Raw genomic sequence first — 16,042 nt, forward strand, 5'->3', positions numbered from 1 at the left:
GAGTAACTGTAAAATAGAGACGGTGACTCGTGTCTCTTCCTGGTAGTATTGGCAACAGCCCAATAGAAAGAATATATCAAGACAGAATTAATACAGCGTGCTCTACAGGAAGTAAAGGAAATAATTCCTGTACATCAGAATAAGTGATGTATTTTACTCTATAGTAATATTGAGACTTTCAGAAGTCCTTACAGCAGGCCTGTGCCAGCTCTCGAAACACAGGCAATGCTGCGTAACATACCGACTCTGAAGGGGCCATCTGCTCCAGAGTCCTTCATTCCTGGGCCTTTTGTTCCCGCTCCATGCCACAGGTCACTGTCTCCTCCACGGCGCCAGTACCCTGGGCTCATGGGTTGCTAGGATCTGGAAAACCAAAATGACACAGCTGAAAACAGCCACTGTTTTTTAACAGATCTTTTCAACTGTATCTTTTCAGTGATCTGGTTTATGCAAACGAACAGTTTTTCTTCTATTTTGACAAGCTCTAACTGAAAGCCATTCCTGACTTTCTTCTTTTTAAATCACTGGGTACAGCAGAAATAGCACAAATACAATAAAGAGATTACAAACCTTCAAATTAGCAAACTATAGCATATATGATATCATATGTAGCTATGATTTCAGTATGTTAGATGTTGAAGACTATAATGCTAATGATAAATATAGCCCGATTAAACTGAGCCAGACAAACTTCTCCAGCAGGTTCTATCCTGCTTTAATGGCCTGAAATATGATGAAATCACAGCACATATCATACAGCTGTAGCAATCTATAGCATATCACACCACAGCTATGAATGTGCCTATACAGCAGACTGAAATCTCTTTCTTTTCTACCATCCACTGAAAGATTAGGTTAGAGTTCTCCATGCTTTGACTCCTCCTCCTGTTAATGTGTTTTGCACTTGCCTTTTACCTCAATTTCCTTCTTCATCTACAGATCACTGAACATTTGCCAGAGGAGGAGCCCACTTACTGTCACTACAGCCAAATCCAGCGTCAGTTGCTGACGAACTAGTGCTGTTGAACAGAATGTGGGAAATTCATGGGCAAGTGTGTCATACAGCCCTGGGCAGCAGTGGAGGACCAGCACTGTAAGTGAAAACCCTGTCTTGTAGCATGTGAGTAATGAAAACCTGAAGACTGGAACTCCTGAATGGCAGATGCAAACATGGAGCTTATATTTTATGCTTAGTGTAAATGACTACTGAAAAGCTGCCATCTCCATGTGTAACCAGCACATGGACATGACTGAAAATTATATCATATTTGTCTACCTTCTGATGAGCTGGTCCCATGCCCCATAGCTAACTAAGCCTGGATATAATTCTTAACCTATGCAAAACAGTAAAAGTTGAATGCAAGAATGTGCAGAGGCAGGAACCAAACTGCTGGGGGACACTGCAGCAAAGGAGGGGTAAGTACACAGTAATTTCTTCTCATAGGCAAGAAAGAGTACTTGGAAAATGATACAGGGAGACCACCGGTACAATTTTGAGCACAGATGCTCGTAGCCAATGCTAAACAGGAACTGCTCTCACTCCTGGCCAAAGAGAACTGGGCAAAACAGCTCACTGCAGAAGTGCCCAGAGCCAAGAAAGCTTCTCACAGCAGTATGAGCATGCTGCTTGTAAGTACTTTACTGAGTAGAAATTTGGCACATTTAATCCTGGGTGAGGATTGTTAGACCTTCTGCAGATTGCTGAAAGGGAATAGTTGAAAATTTGATTGCACATATGTGATACACCATCAGCAAAGCAAAAGATATCAGCTGCAAAATCTGAACCGGAAAACACATATCAGACGCTGATTTTGAGTATGTTGGGGGAAAGACACTCACAGGGTACTGTAAAGTATGCCCCAGTATGCATGTTGCTTGGAGAGGCAAAAAGGCTGAAAGTCCACATGAAATGTTTCTCATTTTTCCATTTCTCTGCAATCACAGTAGAAACAAATACTAAGCTTAACATCCCCACTAGCAGCGAGGCTCATTAGGTACAAGTTGCACCATTATCACTAAGAAAAATAATACATTTATCTGTGATTTATGAAAGCCAAAAGCAGGCTGACTGCTCAGGTCTCTTACCAGTTGTGTTATAGCTCAAAAATTTGCAAATGGACATTTAAAATATGTTTCAAAACAATTTGCATCTGAGTGTACATCTTGTTTATGAGAATAAACTACTGGAGCTGAGTAATAAAGCTTGGAGAAATACATTTTATAGTGGAAACACTGGCACAGCTTTAATTACTTCAGTGTAACAGGCATCTCTGTGGACAGACTGTTCAGCCACTTCCAGTGTATTTTCAACCTACATGAAAAAGTCAAAGAAGAAATCCATACAGCAAGAAATAGAAACATAAATCCCTTCCAAACACAAGATGATTTCAGCTGAGAAAGCCTGCAACCCATTAAGACACAGTCCTTTAGATGAAAGGAGAGGCAAGCAGTGGTATTTCACCCATTGTCCATGTTGATTCCATTCTAACCAAAGTCAGAGGGAACTTTACTAACAACTTAATAAGGAACAAGACCTCAAGTCTTTTGCAAATCGAACAAAAATAGTCATTTAGGAAATAGATTGCAGGCTTAGAAGGAAATGCTTCTTCAGCTGCTGTATAAGGAGACATTCACACCAGTGCCCACTCCCCAGATACAAGGCATCAAACCGCAACAAAAATAGGTGGAATATCAGTAAGGGCCAAACAATTAGCAATTTCATGGACTTTTGCTAGGAGTAGGCAGTTTTCTGTGTACAGCACGGACGCAGCCCGGGAGAGCAGCAGCGCGCTGCTCATATGCCATACTGCTATTTACGTGAATTAGTATTTTTAAATTTACAATTTTTAAACACTAAATTGGTGCAAATTACACCACCGTTCCAGTAGGTATATACATATTAAAGTAAATATACAACATGATGTACTAACACACTGTCATCCAGAGAACTCAACAATATTTTGCAGGTTTAATGCAACATATGAACTACAGTGGAATAATTTCATCCACCACCGGGGCGCACTGGAGTTACTCCTTAGTGTGTAGTAAAATCACTGTATCCACGGGACATGAGGCACAGACAAACCAGACTGGATGAGGAGGGCTCTGCTGCCCCTATTAGCCATATTCGTTTAATATAGCTCACTCTTAACTCAAGGTCCTGTGATATGGTCACCGGCATGTCACTGACGGCCACACTCTTACCAAGTGCACGGGCAGATCAATCCTTTGACCGAGGAAGATGATTTCGTGAGGCACAGTGGAACTATTCATGACTAGAATTCAGACAAGACAAAGGCCAGTGGTTTAGAAGGAGATGTCACAGCATCTTGAATAGAGCATAAAATGTCAGGGTTTGTTTTATGCTTCCACCGTGATTTTTTTAACTATGGCTCTATATTGGCTACCAGTAAATACTTGCAGTTAATGAAATCACAGCACCATTCCCTCCTGGCCTCCGGTGTTCCCTAGAGTTTTCTTCCTAAAATCAGTCCCTGCCCAGTATATGGGAACTGGTATGAGTTAAATGCATGGAAAAAGACCATACGCAGAAAAACAGCCACTTTTCAGGAACATCCGCACTGCATATTATACACAAAATAATTGCTCCTAATTCATCTAGTTCAACTGAAAAATAAAAATAAATGAGATACCAAAATAGCACTGCAGTCGGATTATTCTGTTTTTTATATATACATCAAACTTGTCTCATGTTGGAAATGAAAAAAAGCACCTCGTTACTTTAAGTAAAATAATTAACAGTAATAATCCTAAAAACCACTTCCTGCACTTTAAAATATGGCAAAAATCAGGCCAGCGGGGAGTCATAAAGCAATATATCTGTCACAAAACTTCAAAACAAAAATCTATAAAACTTCTTGGGGCTCCCTCATGTTACTTTAGCTATGACTAATAAGAACAGATGTACTCGATATGAAATAGTCCTGCTGAAGCAGTAGAAATAAAAGTAAAATATTTCTTTCACAGAGCATACCAGAAACTGTTCTATTATCAGATAATCAGCTGCTCAACAAACATTGCACAGAGGCAAGCAATAAAAGGCATTGACTGAAGAGCCATCTTGACAGCTCTAAAGAAAGCTTAAGAGCTTCTAGAAGCAGTGCTTTATTAGAGAGATTTACTAAATATATCAATATCCTCTTAAAAGTTTATCATCATATCTAGTAATTTAAACATAGTCATCAAATTTATCTAACCTTCTAACCAACCAGACCTTGTCAACCAAGTTAGATAGTCAGAGGCCATAATGGTGTAATTATTTCTATTTTCTTTCTAAATAATGTTATTGCTGGCCCTATGGGGTAAACATTTTTTCGTAACTCTCCTGCTATATGATACTGTACATAATATATTTGGAATTACTGTTGCAACTTCAGCTCAGTCAGGACTTGTAGTTAACCATATCGATAGTGTGGCTACAGTTCCTAAAGCATACAGAGGTAAACACAGAAGGTTTATATGCTAAGGAACTATACCTTCCATCACAAGGCAGAGTCTGAGCTGCTAGGTGTAAAGCATGGGCGATGGTCAAAATTGGTGACCCTATGGTTAATACAATCTTGTTAGCAATTTGTAGTTCCTGTCTGAAATCAAGGTAAATTCCTCCTGTAACCACCTGTAAAATGGGCATAATAAAGCTGACCTCTCTGGGGATGCCGGAGATTTCACTCAGCAGCAGAAATCCCGGAACATGTTGTATAATGAACAAAGCAAGAAGCACTATTCCCTGACTTAAAAGGTCTTCGTCCTATTGCCTTGTCTGTGCCCTGCTGGCTAAGCCTGCATGGGAAGAAATTGCTGCCTCCATGACAGATGGGCATATTCTCCTCCTTTCCCTATTTCAGGCTAAGCTGTAAAATGAACAGGTACATATAAAACAGCTGATTTTTTCAGCCACCTGCGGACTGCCTCCCTTCCCACTGCCTAAATAAGCAGATAATCACACCAGCAGTGATTGAACGGTGGTTTCAGATAACTCTGCCCTTCATTCAGAATTTGCAAAAGTCACAACTCTGCAGTAGTTTGAGAGAGGCTTTTCATTTTGTATCTCATCTTTTGCCTAGAAGCATCCACTCTCTCTTCTATCCTACCAAGTTAAGAGGTCAAAGATAATTATCCAGAGAAGGATTTCCTCTTGCTTAAAGTCATTTAGATTTGCTGCAATGACTATGTAAATGCTGGAACAAGCCACAGCATTTTAATGACTTTCAGGAATCCCTCCTTTCTTTCCCCCCAAGCAATCTGTCACTGGCTCCTCTTTCACAGCAGGGCTAAAAAGCACACAGAACTGCAAGAAAGAAAAAGCCCTTATTGACTAATTTCAAAATTCTCATTTAAAAAAGGGTCTAGTTCCTACAAATGTCAGGCGCCCTGCTCGTCTTCTCTCAACAGATTTGCATTCCGTGACACTCAATGTATCCTCATGTAGCCTAGAAAAAGCTGGCTTAAGGAGGTTTGTTCTCTTTGCACATTAATGAAACATCTCACTACACCTCAACCAGCCATTCTGTTTGCTGCTCCTTCACATTTGCCTTCATGCTTCCTCCAGTTCCCATGAAATAATTCATGATCCCCGCTAGTGAATTTTTTAACTGATTTGGCAGAAGTAATTGAGCAAATTACTTTTGAAAAGCAACTGCCTCACGTGATAGATTTCCACCTCTGTCTTAACACGTCAAGGATGTTAATTGCACAGAAAGATTTAGCAGACAAACTCTGGAAAGAGGAATGTTTATGAGCTTGTACAGCTCCTTATAAGAGACAGGACACAGAAAGAAAAGGAGGGTGGAAGAACACAAAAATCTTTGGGACTGTTGTTGCTCGAACTAGGTCAGATTTCAATACACACGTGTACTTCCTAGTTTAGCTCTTTCCTTGCTTCTTTCCCAAGAGTTACTTGAGGCCCTCAGTATCTTCACAACTGTGTAGGATGCCATACTGATTAAGCTCTCTGTCTCTGCAATCAGATCGTAAATCAGGGAAGGAAAAAAAAAATCTCTTCTAACTTGGCATGTTGATAATTAATCCTTTTCAAGCCCTCTGCCAGCAATGCAGCTTTCTAGAATCCTGCTCTGGTATTCCAAATTCTGAGGAGTATGCATATAGAAGTGAAAGGAGAGTGGAATTCCGAAGGCCAGAAGTGCACAATACTTGTGGTTTCATTTTTTTCTTTCGAACTGTGAATGTGTCATTGGGATAATTTCAGTCAGCTTCAAGAGTCTCATCCAGCTAATGCAATGTCATTATTTTACATTGTTCAACCGCTGGCACCAGCCTATTTCTGCTTGATTTTGTACAATGGAGACAGTAATTTTTCTCCCATTAAACTGCTGTCACGATCTTTAAAATTATCTAAACTGATATTAATTACTCCTTTTATTTTGTGCTAGAGCTCCAAACACCTGGTGTACTCTACTCAGTCAGTTTAAGGTAACAAACCTGACTAGTCAAAGCAGAAATATTTCATTTCAAGTATCAAGAAGTTGTGTCAGAATGAAAAATCCTGAACTTCGGGGTTGCTTGGTAGCTGCTGCTGGAAACAGTGCTCTCTACATTATTTTCCACATTATACTTGTGAAACAGTATTTCATGCATCCCCTACAGGAAAGCAGCAGCAAACATGAAATAGTTCAATAAAAGATGAAGAGCCAAAGCAAGAGGAAAGATACTGCAAGTACAACTAAGTTTTCCAAGGAGGTGGGAAGAAAGAAAACTCCTTAAATCAGAAACAGAAATTTCTCTATAGTTTTCCATATTACTCTTCAATTTAAAGCACCAATTCAGAAGAGAATCTATACTTAGTATAAAACAGTCTGAGTAGTTCCTCAGCTGGAGTGTGGATACAATAGTGGCTTTAATTATCTCAGTAAAAAACAAATCACAGGCACACAGGCTTTGAAAGTGCCTTCCAAAACCATCACCATCATTCTAGATTTGTAACAATGGTCTTCAAATCTCCAGAATAGTTCTTCCAAAATTCTAAGTATCCCATTCACTTATAGACAAACATAATTTTTGTGTGTGTAATATGTTCTTTTTTCTTCTTTTAATTTGAGACAGGAAAAAAAGGCATAGGTTAATTTATGCTTTTTAAAAAAAAAAAAAGGTTTCCCTTAAATTTTGGGTCAGGTTGTTTTATAATTTATTCACATCTATACAAGACAAATATAGTAAAACAGGATATTTTGTGCATACCTACACTGTATTCCAAAAGTATTTATTCCACTACTATAATCTCCACAAACACCTTAGCCACACTGAGATTTTACAATACATAAAGAAGGCGCAACACATATAAAAGGTCAGAGCCAGGTCCCAGGGCTTTTGTTCTTGGCTGCTAGAGCCATCTGTTGCTTTGTAAGAAACCATCCCCATGCAGAAAGGCACGATTCCTTTTGTGCGAGAGAAGAGAGACAGCATTTATTTCTACTCAGGTAGCCTTAATTCAGGACTTATTCTCATTAGAGTGGAAGTAAAAATATATACGTTACTTCATTTGCTCTGACAGCCAGTATTAGAAGATGGTCAAAGATGAAAATGTCTCAGCCTCAACCACATCTAACAGGACCATATGCTATTTGCATAACGAAGCTATTTGTGTGGCCCACGGAATTGCGAAGGAATTGCGGCACAAGGTGCCACTGACTTCTGAACAAAAACTTCACTAAGTGAGGATCAGTCTCTGCCGTGAAAGATCTGGGAGCAAGTGGGGAAGAATAGATTGTACATAATGAATTCTAAGGATGTGAACTGATCTATGTTGATTAAAAGAGTGAAATCAAAGAGCATGAAAGCATGGCCAGAAATAGCACGACAGCCTAGTGAATCATAGCTTTCATCTTTGACCAGCACGTTTTGAAAATCAGTCGTTTTATGACACGATGAATAAATTGTACAGTCTCAGCCTCATCATCATCATAGTACAGTCTGTATCACAGCATTTGTACAAAGGACGGGTCAGCGTAGCCTAACCAGAGGTCAGCTCTGCAGCTTGGCAGGAGGCCACCGGCAGAGCTGGTGGGAATCTGGGGCTGGGACAAAGTGGCTCCAGAAGTCAGGGAGACATTTTCCAGCAGAAGTAACCGGGCAGAACAAGGAGAGCAGAACTGTGATGAGGCAGGACTGGAAATCACCAGAGATGTGCGCAGGAAATTTCCACAACCTATGACCAACTCTAAGCAAGATGTTAACGCTCTCATATTCATACTAAGTACAAATAATTAAATATTTCAACAACAAGAGCAGCTGAATGGAAACATACACCAATACATCGACTGCTGAGCTGCAGCTTCTTACCAGCAATCTGTCCTAAAAATCTCATCATTAAAGGCAATGATTAAGACAGAAATGTCACCTTGTATTTATACAGCAGTTTTCATCCTGAAGCACTTCATTAATTATCTTTCCAATGATCACTTTGCAATACCTATTTGCTGTATTTATCTTCTCTCTACCCAAATCAGAAAAAAAGAGCAGATTGTACTCTTTTTAGCATCTTGTCAGATAAAACCTTAAACTGTAGTTTCCATAGAAACACATCATGGGGCTCTCAGTTTCTCTATCAAACCTGTTCATAAACTTTCAGCTTTACTCAATGCTAGACTTTCAAAAACACTGATTACCTCTTTCATTATTTAGTGCTCTTTTGGTTTTTTTGTGCTTACGTCAAACAAAGGAAGCAGATCCAGACAGAGCTGAACCGTGTCACTGTTACACGGAGCGTCTTGCTTCCAACTTCATCATTACGGTGCATCTCTGAGGTAGAAAAGTAGTAAAGAAAGGGGACGAGGGGCAGTGGTTTCATTCACCCACAGAGAGCCAGAATTAACACTCCGCAAAGTCTAAGGACAGTATCTGAACTACATTATCATTGTTCTAGTGAGATATAAGCTTTTATTTGTGGAAACCTGTATAACTATTTCTAATTGCAGTATTAACCCGAGGCACGCATCTGCCTCACTGAAGGAAACAGACTGAAAAAAGAAAAGAAAAAGGCAAGAGGAGACCAACAGCTGCCAGGGACAGGGGAACAACAGGGAAAAAAAACGTTTTTGGTAATCTAGTAAAATCTCTGTGTACCAGTCAAGTCCCATTCGCACTTAAAATCTCCTGTCAAAGGTTGTTACAGATATTTGAGCCTCATATGAACCTCGACCACAGAAAAAATAATGCCATGTAAATGATGAACATTCTGACAAAAGGATATTCTGTATGAAAGTATAATATTTATAAACAACGAATGATGCTGTGTTTACAAAAGGTATAAAACCGATCTGTACTTTAAACCCAAGATTACCTAACCTTTAAAAAACTCCTTTTTGTATGCTGTTGTTGCAGCTGTTTCCTTCTACAAAAGCACACAAATATTACAGTCTCCTTGTTTTGGCTCACAGTATTTCTCCCTTTTCGCGTATCCGTGGGTATTGGGATGACCCATGGATGAGTTACAGTCGTTTCACAGACCACCTTCCGATAGGTGACAGCTTCGAAAGAGCCATGTCTGTGTTTATGTTCTCTACAATGGACCTGGCCCGTTCCCTCTGCACGAGCACTGCGGCTTGTGAGAGTACGGAAAATAAATCCCACCACATGCACCAGTTTGCAGTCTGTTAACGTGACTAATACCACTTGCCAGGCTCTACTGCCACTCACTGACCCTGGCTCAGAGTCAATTTTCTTGTGAATAACAAGTGAAGTAATACAAACGTTTGTCTTTATTTTCTTAAAGTTTCCTTTAGTTCTTCTATGAATCCAGTATAGTTGAATCACTGCTGCCAGAAATGTATTTGCAACAGAAAACGTCCTCAGAGGCTTTGTTACTTTTGTCATCAGATTTAGGCTATACTGTTTGTCCTGAAATGCTCTCAGTGTCTTACACATTTATTCTATTTTAAAATATAGATCTATTAAATACACTAATAGAGTGAAATGTGCAGCACTTCAGTATCTTTTTTTTTTTCCTTCAGTAATATCACCTCTTATTCTGCAACTAACTCTTTCAAGCATGCCAATGCCATGGAATGCGGTTCTGCTCCTGAATTCTAGGGATGCAGTAGTTACAAGTGCTAAAACCTCCAGGCTATCTAAGTGTGAGACAAACTTGTAATTTCAGTGACATACTGCAGGAGGATTTCTTCTGAGACTGGGTTTCTTGAATAGAAAAGTGACATTCCATTGCTGCTTTAAGGCACCTTCATGACTTTGACTTGTTCTAGTAGGTCTATTTTTTTTTTATTATTACCTAAGGCTTTTACTGTTTTGTTAAACACAATTTTTCTCTTTTGCCAAACCTACAGAAGCAAAGAAATCATTATATTGAAAAATCAAAAAAGCAGTGGCTGGCCAGATGGATTCTGGGTGAGACCAGAGATGACAAGTAAAACCTTTGCACACATGACTAGCATATGAAATGGCAGAGGGAATTGGAAAAGGTTTCACAAGAAGCATATCTGAGAGCACTGGGAAATTTGTGACTGTTACATCCCTTTCTCTTTTTTTCTTTTTCTCTTTTCTTTTTTTCTGACAGTTCCTTCTGAAGGGGAAGTTCAACACAATGCCACAAAACTGGTTCCTACCTCCCTCTCCCCGCAGCATCCAGCCAAAGGATGAGAGGAGTGTGGTGTGAGGAGAAACAGATCCCCCTAACCTGGTTCCAGGGCCATGACAGGAGATCTTAGACTGCTAACAAGGCATGAAACCTCTGTCCTCTACCTCTCTGAACCACAAGAAATGATTATTCCTGATATACTCTCTGTAGGCAAATATCTTCAGCAAAGACCGTTTAATTTGACTTTGCTTTGTATTTGAGAAGCCAAATATCCCTTAACAGGATGTATGGGGCAAATTTAAAGGAGTTAGTTTTGCAGAACTTGATAGATTTCCAAACTACATATAATGCTCATAGAGAATTTGGCAGTAAAATAATTTGCTGAAAATTTGACCAGATTTTCTTTGTATTTTCAGTAATGAAAGCATACTAGGTCAGGAAAAAAATGCATATTATCTTACATACTAATTTGATTCAAAGCTCAAACGTGCCCAGCAGCAGCAACCGATCGGAGAAACAGCCTGCTGTAGGCCCTTGTTCTCGCCTGTGACAGTCCACGCACACCAATCACAAGGACTCAAGTCTTCCCTCAAGACAAGCTTTGCTCTGACTGGTCTTTTATATGTATTCTGTAAGTGTAAACAACATACAAATAATGAACCTCCCAGACTCAAAGATATTTTAAACAATGTATCTTTTAATGTGGGAGAAATTGTTCTGATTCAAAGAAACCCGATTTTATAACCTTCCTATTTTGGGATTATTGACTCTAACATATACATATTCTACTTCCACTGAAAACAAATAATCCCATGATATAAAAATAGGCAACTAAATGAAATGCAGACTTTTATAACGTGGGAAATGTTTGTTGAACTAGCATTCTGGTTTTGATTACTTTTAGACATTGTAGAAGAAACTGATTCAAAGCAGTGTTCTTCAGAATGGAACGAAAGTATATGTAGACAGACCTACCTCAAATGTGTAATGTTAAGTAAAAAAGTTCTCCAGAGACCTAGCTCCAATTCAAAATGCAACAAAATGTTTAAGGACATATATAATGAGAATATAGTAGATGCCCTAACACACTTCAAGTTAAGGTCACCCTTAAAAACTCTGAATCATAAACTGCAACGGAAAACAAAGTTTGTGAGAGTCCCGTAAAATTTATTGCAAGCTGGGACAAGCACAATACGATAAAGCACAATAACAACCCTCGTTACCAAATTGCCACGTGTAACCCCTGCAGGAAGCTGACAACACGTAACACCTCAGGAACTCAGAAGTGCACGTATATAGCTGAAGTTTCACATAAAATTTAGTATAGTATGAGCAGCTCCAAACAGGATTCAGAAGCTACACATTCCACATCCAGCAAAGAATCAAAGACAGTTTCAGGAATAGCCTGTGACATTATACCATAATCATTATGGACCACAACTTACTTTACTAGAAGAAAGGGTTTTAAAACAAAGGCTGAGGTGACAAAAATCAACATTCTGAATACCTGCTCCGAACAAGACCGTCACTGGCAGCAGCTGCGGTTAATGCCCTGCTGACACCTAACGGCAGCTCTGTGTACTGCTCGCAGTTTCTTGAGAAAATAAATCACATACTGATAAACAACACATCGCAAATGAATATACTGGTTGTAGGCTAGTTCCCTTTTGAGAAGTAACAGAAAGCTGCAGCTACTGCCCACACAAGAACTACAACAGGCGTTTCCAAGGCTGAAATACCTCACACAAGCGCTCTTTCTAATTCACTGCCTACCAGGCACGTTAGAATTCAAGGAAAGATTAAACAAACGCAGGCTTTTCTACAGAGAAATACTGAGAAGTTATTGGTGCCAGGAACATCCGTATTTGAAATCAAAAGGATTTATATAAAGGATAAGGGCATAATGCAATGAAATTCCTCTTTTCATAAGGCCTAGAAACTAATAAAACAATTTCCAAGTCCACTGTTCTCTTCTAGCCAGACAAAAAATCAGTGTTTAATGCCTTTATTTATTGAACCAAAAATAGAATGAGAAGACACTCAGATAATGTTATTTAGTAAAGGTTGCATTTTCATCCTTCTCTTTTCATACTTGGTCTTTTAGTATTTTGGGAGCCTTCACAGTCTGCAGAATGCACCTGATTTAACTCTAACTCAGATCCCTTGAGGCATCTCACTGGTGTGTGGTTACTTCTGAGTTACTACAGCTACCTGTTATTAATCCCAATGCTTAACTTCAGTATTTAAGGAAAAACTAATACTGTATTAAATAACATGATAACATCACTCAATTCACTCAATTGAAAGGAAAGGAGAGTGGACTTATCACACTGGTTAACTTTCTAGAATTACCTGTGCGAAGAGCACAACAGGAAACAGTAGATGTCAGCAATAACCCACAGAAGAATCACAGAATCATTTAGATTGGAAAAGACCTTTAAGATCATTGAGTACAGCCATAAAAAGGGAAGTGCCCAGCACCACCCCGGGGTTTTTCCAACTTTACTGGCAAACACCCAAAGTCAGTAAAACAAATGGAATTAGGGCCCACCTAAAGTGAGATAGAAGGCTTTCCCTCCCTTGAGCAAAATGCCGACGTAAATTTGTACATAAGTACACGTGTTGCTGAGCAATTACAGCTTCAGATGAAGTAAGGCTGCCAGTGTCATGAAGTAAAAAGGTCTTAACTGTGTATTTTTTATTTTAACAACAGGGCAAAGGAACAGGTGCTTCCCCTTCTTTGCTGGAATAAGGTAAACCAATGTGGTACATTTTTTAATGCTCAATTCATATTAATTTTAATAGCACTTATCTTCTTATTGACACGAGCTTAGATTTTTCCAGTGCCAAATTTGCTATAGGTGACAAGGGCTCATCATAGCTTATCTACTGTTTTCCCAGAACCTGTTCCTCCCATTAATCAATGCTGAGACACTCTAAGCAGCCTATTTGCCAGAAGACCCCAAGGTCAGCAAAAAGGCAAGATAAAAGTACATACATTCTCAACCTCCTTACAATATTATGAGCTTCAATACCATGTATTCTACTGTGTTATGTTCCATTCCACTGTAAATGTGTTCTGATCAAAACTGCGCAAACGTGTGCTCTGACCAGCCACCTGGCTGCGTCACAGCATCCCCTGCTTCACCAAGATTAAGCAACCCATTACTTCCCATGCTGTTACCCCCAGAACGTGCTCCCCTGGACAGTTAAATGTGATGCTGCTTTCACACATAATCATCTCCATCCTTGGACCTCTTCCATCAGCCTTTCTGACTTCCCCAAAGCAAGAAGTTTTAGTCACAGTTCTAACTCTATAAAAAAGGATGGGAATACATACATATCCTTGTTACATTTACAGTAACTGGGTGATAGACTCTTCTTCTCCTATTTCTTAGATGCTTAGTCTAAATGCACTGCTTTTGTTTTAAAAAGGAAGACAAGAAAACGTGGCTCAGCTCTGCTGTTAACATACATGCCGTCCTGCATACTATTTTATGAGATTTTTTTTAAATGACAAATCTTATCCACATTTTTATATGACACAGGAAGGACCTCTACAATATGAGGAACAGGATCCAAAAAGTCCAGACCGATAGCAAAATTCTTGAGCTGATGACTTTTCAGTTGTTTATATAAAAGAAATACTGTGAATGTTTTGTTAGATACTAACAATGAAAAGACTATATCCCACCAGGCACTTAGTAATTCATTTTCTAAGTAACAAGGCAAAGAACTGGGTGATATTGTTGTCCTTCATCTGGTCTCTTTGGATGAGAACAGAACTATTTTCACACAATGAGACACCAGTTCACATCGCGCTGCAGGCTGCTTCATGGCATTTGAGAGCTGCATGGAGGTGACAACTTGAGCCTACATAAGAACGATTCTTTATCGGTTCTCATTTGGACAGCTCAGAGGTTTTCTCTTCCTTTTATGAATTTCAAAGAAAAGCCCTACATGTTACATATACAGAGCAGTTTTGGACATTCTAGCATTTTCTTCCATCTCTTTAATGGATGGTTCGGATTGTAGGGAAATGGGAAGAGACATGGTGAATTTCAGAGAATCATCTCTGTCAAATTACCTTAAATGTTAGCTTGCAATTGCACCACTCACGGTTAGACATTTTAGCAGGTCAGTAAAGCTGTTGCTGGTGGAACCGCTTTCATCCATAGTGGTTTATCTACTGTACCTACTCAACGGATAAGGAAAGACAGCCTACAAAGTTGTTGAGATTAATTTTGCAAGAATATAGGTAAATGCATGCAAAATTGTAGACAATAGAACGAAACAAGAATACTGAGGAATTAATAATAGCAGAACAGCATGGGTCGGCACTCAGAAATGCATTAATAGCGACTGTCCGCAAGCATGTAAGTAAAGATAAAGGGCAGTAAGGAATTTTAAAAGGTCATAAGCACTCAGGGATCTTGAGGCAGATTTAGTCTTTAGTCTCATATACTGCTAACCCGGATCAGTCTGAAATCCACTACCCAAAGTGTGGTAGTCAGAATTCATGCCAGCAACAGAAACACTGTTCGTTAGGTATCTTACTCTCACTGGGAAAAAGCATTGGTCTTTCACTGACGTGTCCATATCGCTTGCAGGCTTCAAGAAACAGGACTACCTTTCGGCCCTCAGCGCTCCACTCATGCACACATTCTTCTCAGCCAAGCACGCTGCCCAACCAAAAGCTTTGCTTCTCTGGCACGTAATGGAAAGCACAAGTCAGGCTACCTCCAAGGGGGAGTCTAACCACAGAATAACATCAACACTTAAAATACATGTCTGCGTATTCTGGTAGTCTAATACCATTTTTTGGTTCATAGGTTGCAATGCATTTTACAAAGAAGCTAGCAATTACACACTATCAGTACAGCAACGCAATATGAAATACGAGTTTGCACATGCCCCTCCCTGCCCATACATGAATAAAGGTTAAAGAACAGACACTAATCATCTGTAGCCCTCCTAATTCAGCATAATATAGATTTCAACCTTGGAACTTTTTTTTCCAATATGAAAAACTTTATGACACCTGGTATGTAATGACTGTATGTTTAATGATGTGTTCCTACACACACCTTGTTTCTGTGGGATGAACCTTGTAGAAAAGGAGCAGAGACCACAACTTTGGCATCTTCAAAAAGGGATGAAAGCTCCAAGCTCTCCACAGGTGTCCTGCAACAGGTCAAGAAGAAATGCAGTAATACCTGAAATGTGAGGTGAATTTTTCAAAAGCTGGGTTTTTTTCTTCAGGATTAATTCCCTTCCCATTTTGGACACATAGTTCAGCACAATCATGGAAGAAATGTTGCGTGTGTTAGCATATTACTCCTCAAATTGAGTGGTTAAAAGGTGAATCTTATCAGTTTGAAAGCTGCCCTTATTCATTTTCTTATGCGAGATCATACCTCATCCATTAAAAACCATCAGCTTCCATCCGTGCATTAAACCTCGCGTGATGCCGGG

The sequence above is a fragment of the Phalacrocorax carbo genome, chromosome 18, assembly GCF_963921805.1.
Source record: "Phalacrocorax carbo chromosome 18, bPhaCar2.1, whole genome shotgun sequence".
NCBI lineage: Eukaryota > Metazoa > Chordata > Aves > Suliformes > Phalacrocoracidae > Phalacrocorax > Phalacrocorax carbo.